This window comes from Equus asinus, chromosome 3, assembly GCF_041296235.1.
Source record: "Equus asinus isolate D_3611 breed Donkey chromosome 3, EquAss-T2T_v2, whole genome shotgun sequence".
Lineage (NCBI taxonomy): Eukaryota > Metazoa > Chordata > Mammalia > Perissodactyla > Equidae > Equus > Equus asinus.
This window is the reverse complement of record NC_091792.1, coordinates 74851081-74877438: the sequence shown is the minus strand read 5'-3', so window position 1 is coordinate 74877438 and position 26358 is coordinate 74851081. Positions and strand designations below refer to the sequence as shown.

At 39.9% G+C, this 26358-nt stretch overlaps 1 pseudogene; it reads left to right on the top strand.

Moving 5' to 3' along the window:
* Nucleotides 1–2059: 2059 nt before the first annotated feature.
* LOC139044813 (cGMP-specific 3',5'-cyclic phosphodiesterase-like) lies at nt 2060–24766 on the top strand (annotated as a pseudogene).
* The last annotated feature ends 1592 nt before the right edge of the window (nt 24767–26358 follow it).

Here is a 26358-nt window from a genome sequence, read left to right as displayed (position 1 = left end):
CCAATGAGAAGATAAGAAATAAGTTAGGGCAACGTTTTGGGTTTGTAGCTGAAATAGTTAAAATGCCTATTTTCATGTTGATTTCACAATTTAAGTTACATGTACATATTTAAAAATCTTGTAAGTTCCATGAATTTACACGTACTGCTGTTTTCCTATCTTACATTATACAAAACAATTTTATTTAAAAGCTTCCTATACATTTTTGACAGCTTCACATGTGTTTGTGACATCAATTGCCTTTGGCACTGCAGCTGCCATATAAGCATTTCCCAGAGTACCTCCCCCTCATTTCTCTCTGTTTTTAAGATACAGCATTATTTGAATCAGTGTATGTTGCTGTCACTGGAAAGTTTGTCCTAAGTCACAGCATGTCTTCATAAAGCATTAGGACAGTTAGATTTTTAAAAACTCTGTGCGGTGGGTATATACTTGTGATCTGTGCTATGGACCTGTCTACTGTGTTACTTTTAAGAGAGAGCTTTAAAGGGGTTTTATAACTGTATCCAATGCTTGAAATTATGAGGGCATCTGGATAATATCTGTGTTATTTTTTTGCCCATTTCATTCTAGACTGGCACCATTTCAGAATAATATATATTTACCAAACAATACAGTGTTGTTCAAGGTAAAATAATTAAGGGAGCATCCCATAAATGAAAGACTTAGTAGAAACTCAGAAATAAGACAACCTCTTCTTTTCTCCTCAGCTTTCTTCTTTTTTCACTTAATAAGTCTGGAGATTATTTGTATCAGTGCATATGACCATCTTTCACTGACTGCCTAGTGGTCCATAGGATTTAGCTAGTCTCCCATTGGTGTTATTAGGTTTCTTCTCACCTTCGCTAAAACAAATAGTACTGCAGTAAATACCCTGGGCATTGGCAAGCTTTTTTTGTCTTGCCATTTGGTGAAAATAATCCCTATGTTATTGTAGGGTAGAGATTGCATTGTTCTTATTATGGGCACATTCTTTTAAATATTCTCAGCAGTAGCAAGTTTTTATCTTTTGAAGGTAAATTTGAGTTTTGGGGAAAGTCAAGTCTTGTGCATGAGCTAGATAGTAAGTTAGCTGTTAGTCTAGGTTTTTTTGGGTCTTTGTTTTTTGAGAGGACGGCTTAGTGAAAACCAAGATCTAACTTTTAGATAAAACTAATCTTATTTGGCTTATAAATTTTCTTAGAAGTTAGTTTCAAAAGAAGAGTTCCAAAAATGTCTAAAGTAATGGTAGTATCAATTGGTATAAGATTATGGCTTTCCAAGGGGAATTATTTGAAATGAATAATCGTTTGGATGTGTATGATCTGGTATGTTTGTTTAAAAAAATCACCCACTGTGAAGGCTTTAGCTCAAATAGGTTTCTTCCACAGGAGGGTACATTAAAAACATAAATAATTTAAGTTTTCTTGGATTGAATTTTTAAAATTAGGTATTGCCTACTTTTTAACTTTCTTCCTTTATACCAGGAGTAGGTAATCTAGAATAAATCATTTTTACCATTCATCAAGCATTATTAGGATATTTACAGAAGTCTAGTCTTTCTATCAGATAAAATTGTTTACATTTCCCATTTCCCCTTCTAAATCTAATCTATATATAGCAATATAGATAAAACTATCTAAAATTAAGCATATTGCTAGCCAAATTTAGATAAATATTTATCTTTAACTTTCAAATATTTAACTTCAGAACAAGTCGTATGTTTTAAACAGCAATTTCCCTATTTATGTTTTCTTAAGACTATTGTCAAATTTAGTGTCTTTTACTTTAATATAAACTGATTTTGAGAAAAGCAGACTTGATGCTTGACGTGTTGTAAATCAGGTATCTGAAAATATATATGGGTGTCATACTTTATTAAAAGTATTCATTGAAGCCATCGTCCTCTACAGTTTTTCAAAATAAAACTTTCTTAACTAAACCATCTTGTTTATATTTTCTATGACAAATCGAATTATGATCTGACCAGCTTACCGTGAGGGAATTTTTAGCAGCTGTCAGAGGCAGCACCTTTCCATCTGAAATATTTAATGTGTCGCGTGTTCTGTTCTCCAGAGAGATGGTCAATGCATGGTTTGCTGACAGAGTTCACACCATCCCTGTCTGCAAGGAAGGCATCAGAGGCCACCCAGAATCCTGCTCTTCCCCCTTTCAGCAGGCTTACTGCGCAGATAGCAGCGCCCCTGGGACACCAACCAGGAAAATCTCTGCCTCCTAATTTGACTGGCCTCTTAGACCCTTTGTTGTCAAGGATCCTGAGGGAACTGTGAGCTTCCTCTCTGACTCAGAAAAGAAGGAACAGATGCCTCTAACCCCTCCAAGGTTGGATAATGATGAAGGGGACCAGTGCGCAAGACTCTTGGAATTAGTGAAAGATATTTTTAGTCATTTGGATGTCACAGCCTTGTGTCACAAAATTTTCTTGCACATCCATGGAGTCATTGCCACTGACCGCTATTCCCTGTTCCTTGTCTGTGAGGACAGCTCCAACGACAAGTTTCTTATCAGCCGCCTCTTTGATGTTGCAGAAGGTTCAACACTGGAAGAAGCTTCCAATAACTGTATCCACTTAGAATGGAACAAAGGCATTGTGGGTCATGTGGCAGCGCTTGGTGAGCTTTTGAACATCAAAGATGCATATGAGGTAAATAGGGAGCCTTTGGAACCCTGGAGATGGGCTAGGGAGGGGAACATGGGTAGGCATTGGACAACTACTGTGAATGGGGGTGTTATTAAAAACTGAGATGTATGCAATAAGATAACTGAGAGGTAGTAATTTGTGTACTTAGTTAAAACTAGAACGTATGGTAGGAACTTTCCCGTCTTTTAAATCTTTTTTACTGGTGGTTGAGTCAAGGATATGAACCTGAGAAAAATCTTATCTTGCTTTTCTCCTTAATGATAATTTAACATATCTCATCTCATAGTTGTATTCTTTCATCACTATACATATTCCTATCTGTTATTTCCATGTCTGAGGATTTTACTGAGATTCCAACATGATAGGTCCAAAAACTGTCAAGAAACCAAACTCATAGGCTTTTTAAAATTCATTCAATCATATTCACTCATTCAAAGTCTCATTGACACCAAAAAAGTTTGATTTTCTGTCTTTCCATCCTTTCTTCCATGTAGTTATATGTTATGTATAGTTGCTATACGTTATGCTATAGTTATGTATAAGTCTTTAATTAAGGACTTAAAGATTATACTATATGATTCTTCAAACTTTCTATTTAAAATAATCCTTTTTATTGATAGAATTAGGGTTTTAAACAAAGCATCTTAATTGAATGACACTTGATATATTTATGAAATACTTTCTAGCACTTTGAAAGAACAATTATTCTAGCTACCTACCACACAGTACACCATAAATGTTCCGGGATAATCCCAGCTCCACACTCTTATATGTAATTTGAGGGGTCACTGCTGTTTTATTCACCCCTGTATCACTGGTGCCTAATATAGTGCCTGGTGCATAGTTGAGTCTTAATAAGTATTGGTTCAGTGAAACTTATAGTAGATAAGATAGATAAGTAGAATAGAAAGCAGAGCATAATAGATGCCAAGGAAAATGTGGTAGGTTCATGGAAGCAGGAGATGACATTGAGTTGGGGAAATGGAGAAAGGTTTCTTTGAGGAAGTAATGCTGATAAAGGATCCTGGAAAATAGATAAGATTTGAATAGATTGAGTTGTGTGCACGGTGAGATCCAGATGTAAAGAGAAGCTGGAAGAAAAGACAGGGAAGTTGGATCGCATGGCACTTGTATGGAAATGTAGGGGTATAGTCAGTATAGACATTAAGGAGCTGTTGGAGCAGAGCCCAGAGATTTCTGGGGTCTTGGATTCACCAGGTTGAGGAGTATGTATGTGGTCTGGGGCCATGGGGAATAATTGAAGATGGTTTGAAAAGTGGACTAGTATGATTCTGACTGTGATTTAGAAAGATGAATTTTACAGTGGTCATAAAATGAATTAGAGGGAAAAATACTGGAAGCAGGGAGGATAGATTATTGTAATAGTGTGAAAAAGTGAGGACCTGAACCAGGGCATTGGCCTTAAAGATCAAAAGGAGGGAATGGACTTCAGATGAAGAAGAAGAATCTGCTGGACTTGACAGCTAATGGGAGATGGAAGTGAGGAGGAAGAGAGGAGTCACAGGTGACTCAGGTTTCAAGTTGGGTGAATAAATGATGGTAACTGGTAAGGAACACCGAGGGCAAGGATTTGGGGAGAGATGTCGTAGTTCAGAAAGGTTAAATCCTGAGATATTTTTCAGAATCCATTCTGTACAAGCAGTTTATTCAATTCGGATTCTTCATGGAGCTCTCTCCATGTCCTCTTTGAGCTCTGTAGTAACGTCACATGGTAGCTGACTCCAAGAGGGGGGTATTAAGGACACAGCTGAAGGACTGCTGCCAGATTTGCGGAATTCCCTTCCTGTCTTAGGTGACAGCTGTGTTTCCGCTTTTCAACGGCACTATAGTCTCAAGTACAGTAGGACCATAAATATGCTTCAGCTTTGCTGAGAAAGTTTTCGTCTGTCCACGTGCTTATGTTTCTCCAGCCTGGAGAATTTTTTCCATTATAAGCATTTAGTTTCATCTGCTTACCATCTTTAAAGTTTTGACAATGTAATTTTTGTTTTGCAGTTAGTAATGATTTAATTCTTGTACTGCTGTCTAAAAGAGGCCCCATGCCCTTGATCTGTGACGCTCCCAGAGTGAAGCCTCTTAGCCTGTGGGTTCCTCATGTTGCCACTTCACTCTTGGCACCCTGATCTGTGTTTCCAGTGGCCTTGCAGAAGTTGTTTGTGTCCCAGGAATTTCAGTAGAAGCTGTGGAGTTGATCTGTGACATGTAATTTACATTGGTATTAACAGTGGAAGTCAGTGGCTAATGAATAATTCATTTCTCAGCCCCACCCATAATTTGAATAATCAAAATACTGTCTCATGGCCTTTGTGAAAGTAGTCAGAGTATGAAAATACATTCTAATGTTTTCTGAGTCCTCCCTCTTTAAAAATGTGTCTGTAAAAATGACACTGTATAGCAGTATTTCTTAAGCTTATTTGACCACAGAACACTTTAAAAGTTGTAATGTAGCAGAAGACCATGAGGTAGCCATGAAATATAGTAGTGCTCAGACTGAAGCTAAGAATTAAAAAATAGTCTCAGACAAATTAATTGTAAGAAGGGGTCAACATTTGATTCGCTCTTTAAAACTTTGTAACAGAATGACATAAATTTAAGGATTCAACCATTTTATTACTAGTAAAATTACAAATTCGTATATTTAAAATCTAAGACAAGCTCCCCAACTTAGACCAGTAATTCTCAATTAGACCCCAAATACCGATGATAGGGTTAGTTGGTAAATGCTGCCTATATATTGATGTTTGGTCACACCATCTCCTCCTGCATCAGCCCATCATTTACACAGCTTTCTTGAATGTGGCACAGCATTTATGAATAATAAGATATTGACACATAATAATCAGAACAACTATATAAATGTGTTTTGGTGTTTTCTTTGTACAGTCATGGGTCGCTTAACCACAGGGATATGTTTTGAGAAACGCATCACTAGGCGATTCTGTTACATGAACATCATAGAGTACACGCATCACTAGGCGATTCTGTTACATGAACATCATAGAGTACACTTACACAAACCTAGATGGTTTAGCTTATTACACACCTAGTCTGTGTGGTACTCATCTTATGGGACTGCCATCATATATGTGGTCTGTTGTTAATTGAAATGTTGTTATGCGGTGCAAGACTGTATATGAAAACTAGATATCATCCAATATCTAGATTGGATTGTATATAAGGGTTCTTCAGAGAAACAGAACCAACAGGATATATATAGATATATTTGAGGAGATTATTATAGGAATTAGCTCAGTTGGGATTAGCTAGAACTTCCATGATCTTCCTGCTGTCTACAAGCTGGAGAACCAGGAAAGCTGGTGGTGTAATTCAGAGTCTGAAGGCCTGAGAATCGAGGGGCCACTGGTGTAAGTCTGGTCTGGGTTTGAATCCGAAAGCCCAAGAGCCAGGAGCTCCGATAGAAGGCAGGTGGGCAGCAGAAGATGGATGTCTTAGCTCAAACAGAAAGAGTGAATTTGCCTTTCCTCTGCCTTTTTGTTCTGTTAAGGCCCTCAACAGATTGGATGATGCCTGCTCACATTGGTGAAGATCTTCTTTACTCAGTCTGCTGATTGAAATGCTAATCTCTTGAGGAGACATCCTCACAGACATACCCAGAACTAATGCTTCACTAGTGAATTGCGCATCCCTTAGCCTAGCCAAGTTGACATATAAAATTAACCATCACAGATTGCCTTGAACCCCTAATTCTGTGTCCTTAAGCCTAGCTAATGTTTCCTATGTCAAAGGATTTACATTGTCAAAACACCCCTCTTTCTCCCAAGTCAACTGGAGTACAAAACTTGGACTCTTCTCCTGTTTCCATAGGACAACCACTCCATGTATGCCATGATTTCTGGAAGAAAACTTGGAGGGGCTTAGGGAGGGGTCACATTCCACTTGTGTGGCCTTCGCCACATAGCTGCTAATTCCTTCCATCCTTCCATCATTCCTCCCTTGTCATTCATTCTCCAGATAAATGAATCTTCCCCATCTCTCACCCTGTGGGTCTCACCTCTACTCCAAGGATTTATCAAGATATTTTTCTAAAGAAATATGAGCTCTCTCAAATGAATTTCTGATGAGTAAAATTATTTCCAAATTGAATTTTAGAAGAAAGAAATAACACTAACAACTGTTTTAATTTTGATAAATCTACTAATCTGTCATGGCATAATTGTGCCCCAGGGAACACAGTTTGGGAGCTGCAATATTTGTCTTTGTTCAAAGTTCTAATAATCTTGGGGCAATGTCTTAAAAATGCCACTCTGGAAGAAAACCAGTGTATAATTTGGCAAGTCTACTCTGTTGTTTCCTTTTTTTGTTTTTTTATTTTTATATAATTTTGAACTTACAGAAGAGTTGCAAGACTGTATAAGACACTTCTGTATACCCTTCACCCAGATCCTCTAGTTGTTTATGTTTTGCCCCATTTGCTTTATCATTTTCTTTTTCTATATATATTGCATATAAGTAATAATGCATATTATTTTTTTCTCAACCGTCTAAGTTGGAGATGTTTTCACTAAATATTTCAGAGTATGTTTTCTAACAAGAATATTCTTTTACACTGTTGCAACACATTTATCAAAATCAGGAAATTTTATGATACAATACTATTATCTAACAATGCATAGTCAGGTTTTGTCAATCATCCCATAAAAGTCCTTTATAGTTATTTTTTCCCTCTGATCAAGGATCTAACCCAGGATTACATATTGTACATACCTGTCATGTCTCTTTAGTCTCCTCCTAATCCAGAATAGTTTGTTAGTTTATTTTTCTTGACATATATTTTGGAAGAATACAGGCCAGTTATTTAGTAGACTGTCTTTCCTGAATAGATTCAAGTTAGGCACTTTGGGCAGGAATACCACAGGTGTTGATGTTGAGACCTTGTTTGGTTTTCCAAACAACAGTCAATTCTTTCCTCTTACACCAGCTGGGGGTCCTACAATCCAGTTCAGTTCTGACTGTAACTACCTGGAGTCAGCGCACACACCACGGGCTAAGGACTCAGTCCCACAATATTGCCCCCACTTCAGACACCAGCCACAAATGGAGTCCCCAGGCTACCTGCACGTATGCCCAGCTGATTGAAAATTCAGGCGTTCCCCCCTCAAGTTCAGTTATTTGCTAGAATCACTCACAGAATTCAAGAGAGTGCTATATTTACAATTACAGTTTTATTATAAAGGAAACACTTATGGAACAGCCAAATGGAAGAGATGCATAGGGTGAGGAATGGGATGTGGGGGACACAGAACTTACATGCCCTTTGTGGGGGGGCATCATCCCAGCACATAGATATCTTCACCAACCTGGTCGCCAGTGCCCACTTCCCTCTCTGGAGGTCAGGGGTGGGTCTGAGAGTTCTAACCTTCCAGTCAATTGGTTGGTTTTTCTGGCAGCCAGCCCCCATCTTGAAGCTATCTGGGGCTCAATTACCCATGAACCATCTCATTCGCATGAACTAAGTTGTGCTTGAAAGGGGCTTGTTAGGAATATCAAAATATTCTCCTATCAACTCAGGAAATTTTAAGGGTTTTAGAAGCTCTGTGCCAGGAACCAGGGATAAAGACCAAATATATTTTCTATCATACCACAGACCTTCTCAGTGTATGTTATCAGGAAGCATGTGATATTAGTTTATCCCAGTATTGATGGTGTTAAATTTGATAACTTGGTTACAGTGGTGTCCACCGGGTTTCTCCACTATAAGGGTACAATTTCTCATTGTAAATAATAAGTAGCCAGCCCTGGTGGTCTAGTGGTTAAAATTTAGCATTCTCACCGCCGTAGCCCAGGTTCGTTTCCTGGTCAGGGAACCATACCACCCGTCTGTCGATCATCATACTGTGGCGGCTGCGTGTTGCTGTGATGCTGAAAGCTATGCCACTGGTATTTCAAATACCAGCAGTCACCCATGGTGGACAGGTTTCACTGGAGCTTCCAGACTAACACAGACTAGGAAGAAGGACCTGGCCACCCACTTCCAAAAAAATGGCCACGAAAACCCTGTGAATAGCAGTGCAGCATTGTTTGATACAGTGCTGGTAGGTGAGAGGATGGAGCAAAAAGACCCAGCAGGGTTCCGCTCTGCTGTACACAGGGTGACTAGGAGTCAGAGAGACTTGATGGCACTAAAAACAACAAATTAATAAGTATCTTATGGGGAGATACTTTGATATTATGTAAATATCCTATCCCTCATCAACCTACATTTACCAGTTTTGGCATCCAGTGATTTTCTAACGCCATCATACCTTCTATATTTATTAGTTGGCATTCTAATGTGAGGAAGAGTTTTGTCTTTTTTATTCATTCATTCATTCATGTATATCACTGAGGACTCATGGATTTTCATTTTGTTTATAAGTTATGATCTGTTATTATCTTTATTTATTTGGCTTCTCAAATTATATCAGATTTGCAGACTCCCATGTATTTTTGATATGCCCCCATCACTACAATTTTTGTGCTTTCTGGTAGGGCTGAAAGTTCTTACTGGCTTAACAAGATGTTCCAGGCTATCTTAGACTTTCCCTGCCCTAGCCCTAGAATGTTTCCTTTTTCCAAGCAGCCTTGCTTCCAAGGAAAGGATGGTATTTAGAAACCAAGGTCTGGCCACTAGGTGAGCTCATTGCTTCTGATATGTGCTCATTGCTAATATGTTAGCAGACAGAGCTAGGAAAAAAATAAACAAATATACACACATACTATATTTTATTTATTTCTACACCTATCTACTTATTATATTAAAAACAATGAATTCTTACTGATACCTCCAATTTCAATCCACATCTCAAGGTACATTTTTTTTTTCTGCTTCTTTTCTCTGTTAGGTGTTTCCTTCTCCAAAAGTGAAGAACCAGGCTTCCTTACTCTTTAAGCATATGCTCAAGCCAAGTTCTAACCTCTTCACTCCTTTCTGCAGGTTCCAGTATCTTTCCCTTTAGTCTGAAGAACTTCCATTAGCACTTTGTGTAGTGTGGGTCTGATGCTGACAAATTCTCTCATTTTTAGTTTATCTGAAAATGCCTTTATTTTGCCTGTATTCTTAAAAGATATTAGTTAATAGTAGTTTCTTTCAACACTTTAAAAGAGTTTTCCCACATTTTTCCGGTCTTCATTTTTCTCATGAGAAGTCAGCTATACTTTGTGTTTGCACCTCCTGTGGTGCTGTATTTCATTTTCACACCATGTGTATAAGTTTAAGGTTTTCAACAACTTTGAGAAATTTTTGGTTTAATTTTAAATATTTTATTTTTAATTGTATTTATTTAAATAAAATATTTCATTTTAAATATTTTCTGTTCCATTCTCTTTCTTCTTTTCGGGACTTCAATTACGTATATGTTAGATCACTTGATATTGTCCCAGAAAACACTGAGGCTCTGTTAACTTTTTATAGGTTTTTTCTTTTTCCCCTCTGAGTTCTTCTGATTAGATACTTTCTGTTGATCTATGTTCAGGTTCACAGACCCTTCAATGAACTTTTCATTTTAGACATTATACTTTTCAATTCTAGAATTTCCATGTGGCTTTATTTTTCTTTATAGTTTTTTCTTTCTTTGCTGAGATTCCTTATCAGTTCATTATTACCATATTTTCTTCTAAGTCCTTAAATACATTTATAGTACATTTAAAATCTTTGTTAATTCCAACATCTTGGGGTCCATTTTTATTGACTAGTTTTTCTCTTCATTATGGGTTGCAATTTCCTGTTTCTTCACGTGTCTTGATTTTTGATTTCATACTGGACATTGTGGATGTTTCATTGCAGGGCTTTTGGATCATTTCGTCTTCCTTTAAAATAAGGCTGACATTTGTTCTTGCAGTTGAGAGATCTTTGGTCTTGTTGGCCTTGGTATTATTATTTGTTAGGGTGGATGTATTTTACTTTTGAATTTAATCTTAGGGAGTGCCCCCTGAATCTAGGATATGGTTCTGTGTCTCAACTGAATGCCTGAGGTGCTTAGTAAGATCTCTCCTCTGGGTAGACTGGAAGACCAGTGTCTCTAAACATTTCCCAAACTGGTGTCCCCGTTCTGATTTCAGACTTCAACAGGTCATTTTTGCAAGGGCAGAGTCTTGCTCTGTACGTGTCTGAAGTGAGTAGCTGCTCCGTCTTCTGCCACTCCTCCTTTAAACCCCTTTCCCCAACCCCCCAACACAGCCTCTTTTATCAGGTACTTTGCCTTTCAAATTCCAGCCCCTTTAGAAGTCTCGAATTTCTTTCACTTCCATTTGGAACTGTTGTTCCACTTGGATGCTGCCTGCCTTCTCCCCAGCAGGAAAATGCCCCCAGGAAGAAAGCCAGAGTGTTGCATGGCAATCCTGCATTTCCGCTCTCCACTGTCTAGTAAATCAGTAGGGCAAGTCTGGTACCAGTTGCTTTATCATGGCAAGTGGAGATCCAAGGCTTGTGTTTTTTTAACACTGACATGTTCTCATAAACAATGAAAGGAATAATCACAATAACAATAGTGCTCCATTTTTTTAAAGGTGTTTCTTGGACCTAAGGGGGTTAGAACTTCTCTCTGCGTATTGCCTCTGCAGTGAGTGCATTGTTAAAGGAAAATATTTTGAGATGCCAAAATTCACCTAAAGTGAATTTGAAGCATATGTTACTCCCGCCTCCTACAATGAAGAGTGCAATCCAGGCTGCTGTTGATTTTAAACTTCTAGTATGCACAAAAATGCTGTGATAGTCCTGCTAATTTCAGTCTGTCAAACTCTATTCCTGTGATTAGATAGTTGGGTTTAATCATCTTCATAAATTGGTCTTGTAATTCAAATATTCATTAACAAAATAATTGCTGAAGGTGCATTTTTATTCACATTTTGATTATTAGCTTGTAGAATAATTTACTCTATAGTTAATAAATTTCTACTTCTTTAATTCATCAATATCAGAAGTGCTTTTGATACTTTGCATACTAAAGGATGTTATTTAGGAACTATTTCTTAGAAACATTCAGCCCAGGTTTTCTCTGTGTCTCAATATAACTTTGAGTATGTTTGCAGAAAAAGCAAAAATGCGGTAGCCTTTATTTATAATATAAAATATTTAAACTGATTTTCCACCATTTTATAATTTTTCTTTTGCAGTTGTCCTTAATGTCGGGTTTGGCCCTCTCAGGGGAAAATTGGCCTCATTTCTGACCCCAATTGATGGAATCTAGTATAGTCATTTACTTCATTCACAGCTTTGGCTTTGCATGACTTTAGACTAATTTAAAAAAAATAGAAATGACCTTCAAAGATGAGGATTTTCCAGTGTAGTGATTCCATATTCTCTGAAGGGAATTCCTACAGCAGAGTTTTGAGAGCAGTGATGCTATCATTAGGTTAAACATGTAACTTCCCAAGGCTGTTGTTTTGAAGGAACAACACTCATTCAAATGTTTATGTTCTGGTTTGTTTTTTCCATTCTAATCTTTCCTCATATAGTGGTTATCTGTCCATTTCCTTTAGTATGTTTTCCCCCTACCTACAAGATTTAATTTAAACTATATTAAACTAAAAATGATCACAGTTGATAACTATGATATCACTTGTTGATGAATTCTTTCATTTATTTACCAAATGCTTTTGAGTTCCTGTGCTAACATTGGGAATACAGTGATGAGCCCCAAAAAAGCCCCTCACAGAGTTTACAGCCTAAGTAACTTCAGTCTTCCCAATCTGGAGTTTAAGAGAAAATAGCCTGTACCTTTCTTTAGCTCACATTTAGAATTTTTACACGTGTCAGAGTCCTTTGTAATTACTGGATGTACATGATATACTTTATAAAAGGGGAAAGAGATTCAAAAGATTGAGTTGTTTACAGTCTGATTGAGGCCATGCAGCTTTTTTACATATACAAAAAGAAAAAAGAAAAAAGATATAAATTCTTGTGAACACCTGAGATAGAACAGAATACTGAGGAATTATATAAACGACCATTACAAGGGAGTAAAGTCAATACTGGAAGTTCGTTTTGGAGGTGGTTGGTTTTATAGGAAAAGTTTCAGAGCAGAGATGCTTTCCTGTTGGATGGCACGGAAGAATCAGGTAGTGAGATGGGAACAGGCAAATTGTGTTACGGGGAGGAGAGTTGCCAGTTTTCCTGAATCTAAGTAAGGCTATACAAATTGGTTAATATTTTGAATTTCCTTAATTTCTTTGAGTTTTATTTCTTTGTTTATATTTCCTTTATATGTTTGAGTCTGTATTTTTTTGGTTCTCATAAACACTAGCTGCTAAAAAACACTTAAATTTATCTTTATCAAAGATGATACATACTTACATTCAGCAGTGCCTTTTACAATGATAAAATTGTCATTCAGAGCAACAAGGTAAGTCAAAGTTTAGATTTCTCTAATCTTATAAATGGGAAAAATCAAATCAATCTTTAAACAGGTCAGTCATTAAAATGAATTTCTTTTTCCCTACTAGGATCCTCGATTCAATGCAGAAGTGGACCAAATTACAGGCTACAAGACACAAAGTATTCTTTGTATGCCAATAAAGAATCATAGGGAAGAGGTAAGCCAATTTTCCATTTTATAAAAGGTTATTTGGAAACATTTCTCTTTTTGAAAAAAAATTTTTACTTTACTTTGCACATTTATGAAATAACCCTATAGTGATTAAGTTAACTATGAAGTGCTTAAATGTTCTGCTCGATATGTTTTGGACCTCAGTTACAGGGTTCAGTCCTGAAGGAGACTTGACTTTGACTCAGGAATAAACTTCAGGCATTTTGCTTCCTTCCTGTCCTTCTGCCCCAGGACCTTATTCTCTCCTAAGATGTATAATTGTGGCTGCAGTTGGAATCAGTTTATTTCATGTTATATTTTAAGTGTCTGAATAATGCTCATTTCATAAATGGTTATCTAATTGCAATGGTCATAAGCCGATTCTTTTTGGATCCAAAATGAAGTTTTGAAAAAATGGAAATTGTAGCTAATTCCAAGTAAATTTCATTGTGAAGTTATAACAAGGAAATGAAAATAGGTTGGTTTATATTTCACCTAACTAGAAGGTTTGGAGTCTGTTAGCACTGATTTCCCTCTTCATTTATACTTATTTTAAAAAAATGGTTAATAAATTACCAATTAAACTGAATTTTTCAATTGAGTGTTCTCAACCCTGGCTGCACATTACAATTGACTGAAGAACTTCTAAAATATTACCAATTAAATCATAATGTCTAAGGGCAACTTCTGGATACTGATATATTTTTAAAGCTCCCCAAGTAAACTGTAACAAGGGTTGAAAATCACTACTCTAAGTGAAAACAAATAGATTGAAAGAGCCCGTATTGGTGTGTCGACGAAAATAATCCATAACCAATCTATAAATGAAAATTTGGGTGAGTTTATTCTGAGCTTAAATCTGAGGATTATAACCCAGGAGAGTCTTTCCACAAAGGAACAGAGCACTCCAAAGAAGTGGGGGTATAAGGGTGGTTATACACCCTCAAAGAGGATGTTTCACATAGGATTGAAATGTCCCTTTTACAATAGTCGCGAGACTGCTCTGTCGGCACAGCGATTGATGGAAATAGCAGGTAGGTCTTCTGTCTCTGTGAACACAGCAGGGTGGCAGTCTGTTGTCTCCAGCTGGGTGGTCACAGGTGAGCTGGGAGGTGAGTGCAGCAATCAGTTCCTAGCCTAAGGAAAAATGCTTATCCCTAAGGAAATGCTAATGTGGGGGAAAGTTGCACCTTTATCTCAAGGGCCTTTGTTCTGGCCATAGGAAATGTCTAAGTAGATATGCAATGCGTGCTCAATAGCCACAGTCAGGCCCTTTTGAAAAAAAAAAAAAGTCAGGCCGAATTAGGTTTATACCAAATGGCTTCCTCATATACTCCAATATATCCTATTGCTTGCCATTTTTATTTGTCATTTTCCCCTTTTGATCTCTAATCTTTCGATAGAAAGCATTGATGATCAAAATATTGTCCCTCGGTGCCAGGGTGGTTGCTGCCTGCCCTGGGTCCATCATGTCCCTCGGTGCTAGGCTTTTATTTCATTTATTTGCCTAGTTGTCCACGTTGGGGGGAAATAGTGGACAAGCATGGAAGTATATTTATTAACAGAGGAAGCATTTCATATGTTATGTAATTAATTTAGATTGTTGCACAAACATTGCATATGTGCTTTTCTATGACACCTTGCATTTACATTGTATATGATTATAGAACAAGTACAGTAACGATAATAACAGCATTTTTGAAAGGATTAGTCTGAAATGCATTCTTAGTCATAGTCTCTAGCAGAAAAGGAAATTTGTCCAGGGTTATAAGACAGATCAACCATCTCAAGCCGTCGAGCAATCATTACTCTAGTTTGTATGCTACTCTTACAACACTGAGTAAAGAAAATAACAATTAGTTTGAATATTATGCTAGTACAAGAATTCCAAGAAGTACTAGAAATAGGAATTCCAATCTGGATTGGAAAAGGGAACTGATACCGGAAGGGAGCTAACCAAACAACTCAAGACTGGGTGTTGGATCGCATAAGGCATCCACTTGCTTCTTCAGAGATGACACATTGGAAGATTCATGACGTATAAAAGCACAGCATTCAGTCTGAATGATTGCACAGCATTCAGTCTGAATGATTGTCTATGTACCACCTTGGGATGCAGTAAGAATATCTAAAGCCATTCTGTTTTGAATGACAGCCCTTCTCATTAAAGGCATTTCAGTATTTAATGAGACTATTCCTGCTTGACTATCGTTAAGGGCTTCTTGAGTAAATTTAGTCAGATCTTCCATATGTAATAATGACATCTTTTAGCTCCAAAGGAGCAAATATGGCTGCAAATACAGCCATACCAGTGGAGCACTGAACAAGCCCATCCGGCCTTAAAGAGAGGGAGATTGGCGACAGGTTTTAACTCAGCCTGACTCCTTCCCTGCTTTTAAAGGAAACTCGGGGTGCAATGTTTTAGCTATCCAGGCAGTAGCCAAGGCCAAAGATTTTTTCCACATAACCATTGAGTTCCATTAGGAGTCACTCGATAAATTCCTGGCCTTCAAGACCAGTCTGTTCCAAATTAATCACTTTAAGTATGATAGGATTCCAAACAATTATAAAATAGGTATACAGTTTAAGCATAACAAAGGTTTAAATGAGGAGATATAAGGTTGGGAATACAGGCCTGGTCCGGAGTCTTGGGAGAGCTGTCTACAACAGATGTCGTCTTCTTCTCCTCCTGGTATTGTCCTTTTCAACAGGGCTGCAAAGAGTCTTATTTGATGTCTCTTTCAATAAATAAATTCTTCAGGTTACAGTCCATGATCCTAAAGTTCTGGGACTTCTCTGTGAAAGAATCAGCTACAAATCTTTCATTTCTTTTAAGCACCACAATAAGACCATGAAAACAATGTAATACATCCCTTAAGCAAACCTGGTTTATATATTTCTTCATTTAATTGCATAGGCTGTTGTATTATTTAAAAAGGAGACAGCCGATGTTTACAAAAAGTATAGATCTAAGATTAAAGAGCACTAGCATAAGAGCTTTTGGCCGTGAGAGAGTAAATGTTTCTGAAAGCTTGCCAATTAACTTTTGGTTGTGCCATTAGTTCCTTTTACCAATACTGAGGATTGAGGATGGTAGACACAGTAGAAATGCTGCAATATTGGCCAAATGTTACAAATAGATTTGAGTTTCCCCAGTCACTGTGTAACTCGGGAGGAATTCCTCAAACAGGAATTTATTCTTTTTGATAATAATTTACCTAAAGCCATCGCTCTTCTGCTAGGAAAGCCCTCAAAACAATGTGAGAACATACAGATCATTTTACAAGATATGTTTATCCTTGAGATGGTGGCATTTGGACAAAGTCCAATTGTCATACCTCAAAGGGTCCCTTAGGAAGGGAAAGTGGCCTTGTGACCCATGGAGTGGGTTTCTTATTGGGCCCGAACCACATCTGCGAGGGGGTGTCAAAAATTCCCCCTTTTGACTGCCACATCTGTTTCTCTTGTTCTGTGGCAATTTCTTGAGCCTGTAGAAGGAAATCTTTTATGGGTTAGCAGAGTTAACAGAAAGTAGCAGGCATTCTTGAGGCTAGACAGTGTAACATCCTCACCTACACTTAAGTAAGACTCATTTGTAAACCAAATTAAACAATAGAATGCAGTCGTGGTCTTCTCTCCCTTGTGATGTTGGAAGATAACAAGGTTAATGGTTGGAGCAAATTATAAATTTGTTCCTGCGTCCAGGGGGCAGGCAGTCAAGAAGACTTCTAGATGTCAGAGTCAAAGCATCTTTTTGCAGCTTGAAATGTCTGATGATGTCATCGGGCATTCAGGTATCTTTGAGTTGAGTGGCTTACAGCTTACACAGCAACAGATAGGAATATCTCTTAAGTTTCTATCAAGTTGTTCAGCTTCAGTTTGCAAGGTTTCAGGAAAAAGAGCATGATCAATTCTCAATGATTCCAGATGAAAATGAGGTAAAAATTGAAAACATTAGTTTAGAAGTTTGTAACCAGATATTTCAGTAGAATTCAGGACGCAGTTCAGTTCACAGGTAGAAAAAGGCTCAAAGACAATTAACAGAACTAGGATCTAATATCCACAAATGCGTATTATAATTTTTCACTGAAACAATTCTTCTCTCTAAAATCACCCTCATTTTTACCAAAGATAGTCAAGTTAAGACTAATTGGTTTGCCAAAATAAGTTTAGTTTCAAGAAACTTGGCCCAATTATTTACATAAGTGCAGCAAGAATAGCAATTGATCATATAGGTTCTTAAATCTGCTTTGCTGGAATTTTTCATGAGGAATCTCAGATTGAACTTTAAAGACTTCTTGAGGCCAGAAAAGCCAAGCCAAGGATTTGTGCCATGAGGCCTTGCCTGCAATACCTTAGATTTGGGTGACTTCTCTCCTTTCTTGAGATTCCCCAGAATATTTGAAGTTCATTGCACCTGCCAGATAAGCAAGCTTCCTTACTTACCAGGTAAGATCGCTGGAATCTCTCTCTGTAAAGCAAGGTACCAGGCCCATATTTCCAAGTGGCTTTATTTCCAGAAAGTCAACCTTATTCCTCAAAGGCAGTATTGTCATATCTGAGTCTGTATCTTTCTCTCAAACATGACATTCCAGTCAAAGTTTTGGTAAGATAACAAATGTGTACTGTTACAAGGAGAACAGATTCTTATTGAACTTATGCAAATAACTATATTGCCAAGAAATAGCCATACTCACTCACAAAGAGTTTCCAAATTCTGGAGGGATCAGGTAGGGAGAAAAAGACAAATGTTTCAGTTTTGCTCACAAAGGTATAATTTCACTGATTGCTATAAGACATGGTTAGCATAAGAGAAAAGATTTCCTTAAATCTGAGAAAACAAAACAACACATCAAAAACAATATTCCAAACAAAAGTTGTAAAAAAATTATAATCATCCTCTGTTAGCAGTTTTGTTTTTTAACATTAAAACTCATTTGCTTAATTGGATTTACTTTAATCTCAGTCTATGTGACCAATCATAAAACTCCTTTCAGAATTTCTCCTTCACAAACCTTCTACAACTTTCTTTTTGCCTTCAGAATTTGTCCCATGCTTTCTTTCTTCTCTTCTAGTACATTAGGACAAATTTATCTTTCTTAACCAACCAAACAAAAATATTTCCATTCTTTATACCTTCTTTACTGAAAACTTACATTTTAACTTTCCTTGAATGCAGAGCTGTTTTCCTTATTAATTTCCAATGGCTTTAATTACATATGTTAATTAGAACTTTTAACCATTAACAGACAAAAGGTAAGCAATTATGAATTGTCCTTTATATCAGCATTCTAAACACTTCATAATTTCTAGGAACACATCACTTTACAGTTAAAAACCCATAGACTTTAGCATCTCTGCAATAAAAACCAAAAGCAGATAAACTTAGATGTTTAGCAACGTTTGTTCTATCCAATCCAAAAATTACCCAGATACTCAGATTTTTATCATTTAACTTGACTTGGCAAAACCAAAAAGAATTTCAAAGGTGTTTTTTTTTTCCAAGTATACAGACCATAAAACAGTTATTGTACCCACTTTTATCTATTTAAACCGTTTGTTTCCAACACTTATGTTCAGATTACCTATGAAAACCTCATGAGACATGAGACAAAACTGGTCCTCATTTAAAGCTATTATTTTGCTAACGAATTTCTAACAGACAACATGAACTTATTTGGCTAGTAAACCCAGGCTGCATGCCTGCATCATTATGCAAATACCGACAACTCTGACAACAAGACTATTTTCAATCAAACCAACAAACTTAAACAAGCTTTCATTTACCAAAGGTTAATTCACAAGACGTTAACTTTGAAAGATACTGGGTTAATTTCTACTACATTTAGAATTTATGTAAGCACTTATACTTTATGCCAAAACTCTTGATTTCTCAGAAACTGGGTTTTAACTCAAATTACATTCCAGGTTGATCTACCTGTCCAACTGCATCACAAAGGCACAGACAAACCCAAGTTTTCGATTTACAGGAGGTCCAGGTTCTGGTCAGGTCCAGCCTGAAGTTAACCTCGACTTGGTGACATCAGAAGAGATGATGAGCAAAACAGACAAAGAAAAGAAGAGATGAGATCAGACATCACCCTCATGGCCTCTTCCAGAGGGTTATCAAGATAAGAGTCACACAACAGTTCCCATGCTGGGCACACAACCCCAGCAGGACAGTTCACAGAATAAATCACAGGTCTCCTACCCTTATAACTGACTCAGTAGGTGACTAAAATACTCAATGAGTCAACTGTCAAGAGAGGGCACCCCACTTAGGGTTGCTGGGGTGATCAGGCCCAGAAACCCAAAGTTGGGGCTCCCAGGGGTGGAGCCTTTTACTCCTTAAAGATTTCTTTGTTTCCTGGTTGCAAAGCTAAAAAGGAGGCGAAAATGGCCATTGTAACTCTAAGAGAGATGAAGACATTTGGGTTAATTCTATTCAGAAAAACTTTTTGTAAGCGCTTACTTTAATAGAAGAAATAGAGCTCTTTAGAAAAGAAGGAGATGAGCTCTGAGATTCCAAAGGCAGCTGCAGAGGAGATGGAAGGGATAAACAGGGTGGGACAGTTTCTGAATTCTTATCCTTTTTTAATTCAGTTACAGTCTCTGCCAATTTAAGGTTAGTCTCCTGTAAAGAATTCACTTGATCATTATTACGTTTTGAAGCCTCTAAATGCCAATCATAATAAGCTTCCCATTCTTTTGCTTTAGTTTTAGAGCTGGCTCTTTCTACTTGTGCGCACAAATACAGTAGCTTTGAGATATCGAAAGTTCCCCACTTTGGCCACTTAAGTCATTCTTAGTTAATCCTTCCCATTTTGTTAGATACTTGCAAGCATTGTTTCCACACAGCAAACCAGCTGGAGTTCCATTGGGAGGTCGTCCATCCGGGAGCTGGCCAGCTTTAAAAAGCACGGTTTTCCCATTTTCTTTTTGCTTGTCTGTTTTTTTTTTTTAATAAAGTCTGAACAACTTCTAAGGACAGTGTAGTGGGTCAGAAGTGTGCTGCTTGTGAGTGTTACTCCCCATAGAAAGGTCATAAACACTCTTACGTGCCTCGGTTTTTCCCTCCGGCCGCCTAATACTGCCATGGGAGCTCGGAGCGCAGGTGACCAGCCCTTATGTGCGCGTCCCCGGACAAGCCTGTAATTAATTACCGTGAATGAGAGTGGAGTTCCCTATGGGACCGCTGCACGTCGCGAGGATTGATCCTCTGACACTCCCGCTGAGGTCCTTAGTCACCTAAGGGAGCCTTTTGGTAAAGGCTGGGAGGAGCAAGTGTCCCTTTTCTTCGGAGCTGAAGACATTCAGTCTCTCATTTCTCTATCAAGCAGTTTGTTCAGACTTTATAAATACAATTCTTTCCACTTCAAAGCCAAATTAAAAGGACAACCAACCCAGCTCACTCCAAGCTCCTCTAAGCCCCTGAGGCTTAGGAATTCTCTCTAGGTTTTTCTCCACCTAGGAACTGTACCGGTACCCCTCAAAACCTCTAGTCTTAAGACCTTACCCAGCTCATATAAACTCTTGGACCATCAACTTAAAATAAGGAGGTCCGGGTTTCAGGAGAACTCACCAAGGTCACCTGAAGAATGCAGTGATCTGGGGGGCTCAATGGGCCCTTATTGGTACCGAATGCCGGTTCAGTGTAGATTCCAGGTGGCCTCCGGTGGGTTTCTCTGAAATCCTGCCGCGACTTCGCCAAGAACTGTCGACGAAAATAATCCATAACCAATCTATAAATGAAAATTTGGGTGAGTTTATTCTGAGCTTAAATCTGAGGATTATAACCCAGGAGAGTCTTTCCACAAAGGAACAGAGCACTCCAAAGAAGTGGGGGTATAAGGGTGGTTATACACCCTCAAAGAGGATGTTTCACATAGGATTGAAATGTCCCTTTTACAATAGTCGCGAGACTGCTCTGTCGGCACAGCGATTGATGGAAATAGCAGGTAGGTCTTCTGTCTCTGTGAACACAGCAGGGTGGCAGTCTGTTGTCTCCAGCTGGGTGGTCACAGGTGAGCTGGGAGGTGAGTGCAGCAATCAGTTCCTAGCCTAAGGAAAAATGCTTATCCCTAAGGAAATGCTAATGTGGGGGAAAGTTGCACCTTTATCTCAAGGGCCTTTGTTCTGGCCATAGGAAATGTCTAAGTAGATATGCAATGCGTGCTCAATAGCCACAGTCAGGCCCTTTTGAAAAAAAAAAAAAGTCAGGCCGAATTAGGTTTATACCAAATGGCTTCCTCATATACTCCAATATATCCTATTGCTTGCCATTTTTATTTGTCAGGTGTTTCTTTACCTTGGCTGCACAGTAGAATCACATGGGAAGTAGTCTGAAATTCTAATGCCCAGGCTTCACCTTAAATCAGAGTCTCTGGGGTTGGGACCCAGGCATGAGTATTTTAAAGCTCAAGGTGATCACAATGCAGCTAAGGTTGAGAACCCCTGCCAAGAAGACTAGAAACACTTTGATGCTTCTACTTGATTTACATTCGGATTCTGACATCTTTCCTTTCTCTCCTCCATCTGGTCTGTTACCAAGTCCCATTGATTTTTTTTCCATTAGAGTGTTTCTCATTTCAGTTTCTTTCTTTTCATTCCTGCCGCCTGCACCAGAATTCAGATCTTGAAGCAATGCCTGAACTTTTAAAATATTCTTGTAAGGGGTTTCTATACTTGCTGTCAGTTCCCCTTCAGTCCACCCTGCATATGCCCTGGGAATTTTCCCAAAGCACAGCTTTCTAAATCAGTGCTCCTAAAATATTAATGTGCATATGAATCACATAGGGATTTTGTTAAAATGCAGATTCTGAATTCAGTAGGTCTAGGTGGGACCTGAGATTCTTTTCTAACAAGCACGAGGTTGATGCTGATACCCTGGGTCAATCACAATTTGATTAACAGGATCGAGAATCAGTCACTTCTCAGTATCTAAAATAAGTTCTCAGTGCCTCAGAGTTGCCACAAGGTTTCTTAAGAGGATAGTTACTAAAAATTCCTGCAGCTAAAACACGAATATCAGATTAATTATTAAGTTAATTAAGGCAATGTATGGACTAATGATGATAGTGCTATTAATTGGGTTGCCAGATATAGGAAATAAAAAATACGTCCCATGTAACATTTAGGACCTAGTTATACTAAAAATTATTTGTTGTTCATCTGAAATTAAGTTTGACTAGAGGTCTTCTATTTTATCAGGCAGCCCTAGTTGTAAACGAAATGATGCGGGGTCGGTGAGCCGAGGAGTCGAAAGAAAGATTTCTTAGACTCTCAAGATCTGGCAGTAGTGCTCTTTTATTTAGAGAATAGTGTGGAATAGCATGGGGACAGGACCCATGGGCAGTCAGAGCTTCTGCTGCCGCCGCTGCTGCTGCCCCCGCTGGCATGGGGACAGAGCCCATGGGCAGGCAGAGCCGCTGCTGCTGCCCCCGCTGGCATGGGGACAGGACCCACGGGCAGTCAGAGCTCCTGCTGCTGCCCGGAGTTGAGGGTTAGGGCTAAATTTAAGGCATAGGTATGTGAGTCATCTCTTTACAAGACAAAGGAAAAAAAAGTTAAAATGGTACCAGTGCCGGTAGGGTCCGGCCATGGGGCGGTCCCACAACTTTTAGATAAGAATCAAACCAGATTGAGTAAATGGCAGAAGTCACCGCTCAAATATTATCTTCAGCTAAAGACAAAGGAGGATTTTGGGGTGGGGGGTTAGTTATATGAGGTTGCCAGACAGTAAACAACTTAAGTTCTTGCCTTCCCCATTAAGAGTTTCCAGAGATAAAGCCATCCCCCCTTCCTCCTGGCGCAGATAGGGAGGCATGGAGATTTCCTTCACAAATGCAATTGTCTCTGATCAAAGGGCAAACAAATTCCACTCCTCGGAGCCTGCTTCTTATCTGTAGTTTTAAAAGTAACCAGCCTAAAAATCCTCATCATAAACTGTTTTAAAATTAAGCAGCCTAAAAATCCTCATCACAAGGACTATGATTCTGAGCTCTTAAGAAGACAATGTTCAGCTTTTAGTTAGTATTTATGCTTTAAAATCATGGCCCAAAACACAACTTTGTACTGGCCAAGAGACTCAGTTTGAATCCTACTCTGATTAAAGTCCTTCTAAATAGTGTGAACAGTCTCAACCTGTGTCGCTGTGTGTAGCTGGACCCAAGGCCCCTCTGCTGGCTACATGCCTTGTCCCCTCACTAGAGCTGTCATGCAGGGGGGCTGGAAACCTTTCACACAGCTGTAGGGCTGACTGCATATTTTGTGGGGCCCATTGAAAAATGAACATTCAGAACCCCTTATGCAGGAAGCAGGGGGAAATACGCAGTTAAAGGTACCAAAATAGGAAGCATTTTCTTTTAAAATATCTTATTACTTATAAAACATAACAGGACTGAAAAAGACATGAATAACATAAATTTACACATTACAAGGCAATCTTATCAGTCTTACTTTATATAACATATACAGTACATGACACTTTCTCAATATGTTGAAACAGATCATAAGATTTTTGTCTCACTTATGCAAATTCCTTTATTATGTCATGAAAATATATAAAGTTAGTAACTTTTATTTTAAATTGATACAGTTGAAAGAGGTATCTGTTATTTTTGGCAGATGCAAGATTGCAGATCACGTTCACTTATGCCGAGGAGAAGAGTCTGTGTTGGTATAAACACTTGTGGAGCCATGAAGAGTGTTTTATAGGCTATGACAACATTGAAGGGATTTCTGATAAATTATTTCAAAATACAAATTTTATTACACCTAGAGCTGATGATCCTTGTGGAAAAATTTTTCTAAGAAGATTTAACCCTTCAAACAAATCAATTTCATGCCATCTGAATTTAATTTTAAATGTAAATTTATACTTTGGCATTTCAATGTTTCCTCTGACATTTCCCATAACTTATGGAGGGTGTATAAATAACTGAAAGTGTGCTCTGCATTTGCATATAATTCAAAATGCCTTTTTATTCATCTACCATTGTGTCTTTGGTTACATGGAATATTAATTTTATACTTGTCTTTCTTATTAACACGTGGTTCTTCTGAAGGTTCATGTGAAAAAAGTGTTTTCTGCTGACTGCAATGATCTTTTAATTTTCTTTACTATTTCTGTTTGTGGATTTTTACTTTGCAACATTGCAGCAGTTGTGAAACCAGAGATATTAAATCTTTTGAATAATTCTAACACTCTTCAATTCTCCCCGATATGATTTATTGCAATGCCCAGTATCCACTTTTATTTTGCAGGAATTTCTTGATCGAGTTTGCTGCCTGAGTACCACAGTTCGTGTCCTTGCATTCGGGCTTGACAATTGTATTTGTGCAGATGCCACGGGGACAGGCTCCTGGGACAGACAGACCAGCCAGCCTGCAACCGCGGGTCCTGGCACACCCCCGTGCAGTGGCCCTCCTTTCTCCTAAGGCTGAACCTGCCGCTGCCTCTGCTACCACCACCACTTGGGGCCCTGCTGCCCCTGGAAACATCCCCATCAGCAGCCAATCTCCTGAACGGCAGGGCTCTGGAAACATCCCAGGGGTTTCCGCCAGGGGATGCATTGTCAGGGGCTGCACCTTTCAGCCAGGAGAAGGAGAGCTGAAGTACAGCGCTCCGGAGTCTGAAAAAAGGACTGGGGAGCAGATGAGAGCCCCAGGGCACCCCGGCTGGTCTCTGGGGACTGGGGCACTAGCCCCTCCTATGGCATCTCCTTCAGGATCTGTGGGTCCCTGAGTTGTGGAAAGCCGCCCAGCCTTCTGAACTGGGGGCCCGCAGGGTTAGCTCTGGTTGCTCTGGGCACTTGTGGGAGAGCAGGGTCAGAGCGGAGGGCAGGAGTTGGGGGCTGAATGCTGGTGCCCACCCCTGCACACCCCGCGGTGGGCGAGGCCGCCCCTGCCTCCCTCTCCAAGGAGCCGACCACGAAGTCCGAGAAGCAGAGAGGGGAGATGGGGAGGAAAAGGCAGTGGGGCTGCAGGGCACGCTCGGGTCAGCACTAACCGCTGGTGTAAAGGGACGAGTGGCCACTTCTGGCGGAACAACAGGCGGCGGTGGAAGGCAGCGCTCAGGCCCTCAGCGGGCCTGCGGGGGACGCACTCACCGAGGACCAGCAGCACTTTCCGGCTAGGCGCCCGATGCGCATGGCAGAGCTCAGGGTCCGACAGCGCCTCGCAGGCCCGCACCCGGGGCTCTGGCCCCGCCCGAGTACACGTGCGCATCAGGCCCCGCCCCCAGGCGCCCTGGCCCCGCCCCTCGCTCAACCACTGCGCTTCCCGTGGACCCTGATGTGGTGATGTTAGGAGACCCTCAGCTGCTGCGGTTCCTGGTGAGTCCGCGGCGGCAGTGGGTGGCGTTGGGCCCAGGGAAGGGTAGGTGAGCTCCCGGGAGAAAAGCGGGTCCGCGTGGGGAGGCCTATGCGGGGCCCGGCGCAGGGGCCAAGGATGCGGGCGCCTTGCACGTGGACCCCGCTCCCCACCCACTGCGTCCCAACCCAGGTTGCCGCCTCCCCCGAACTTGGTGGAGCCCGCAGGCCATAGACACTTAGGCAGCGTGGTGTCCCACCCTTAGACTCGCCGTAAGTGGCTTCGGGGTGGGGGCCATGTTGTGCCCAGAGCAGCCTCACAGGGGCGGGGATGAGGGGCAGTCTGGGGCCAACTCTGGGCAGGTGGTGCCAGGATCCTATGGATGCTGTGCACTCTGAGTTAATCAAGGGGCCTTGAACTTCCCAGAACCAACTAGAACCCCTGGGGCCCCCTAGGATGCCAATGCCACAGGTGGGGGAGGGGGTAAGGCAAGGCCTCAATGGAAGACAGCCCCTCCAGCGCTGCAGTCCCCTTAGTGGGTGGAAGTCTCCATGGCTGGCCTTTGCAAAGCCTCGGGCCCTCAGGGCCTCCAGTCCTCCCACCCACACCAGCCAGAGGAGGGAGCCCCCTGGACCCTGCTTCTCTCTGCACTGTGCCTCCTTAAATTCCCTGGGGAGGAAAAAAAAAGCAGCAAGCAGATTTTCTTTGGAGGAAAAACTGAGTGTTTAGGATTCTTATTGAGAAACTGTTCATCAGCTAGGGTTTGGGCAAGTGGGGTTCTGGGATTCGGGGCAGGGGTGTGGGGACACTCCATCTTCGGTGGAGGCCCCCTCTGCACAGGTTTCTGGCTTCCTGTCTCAG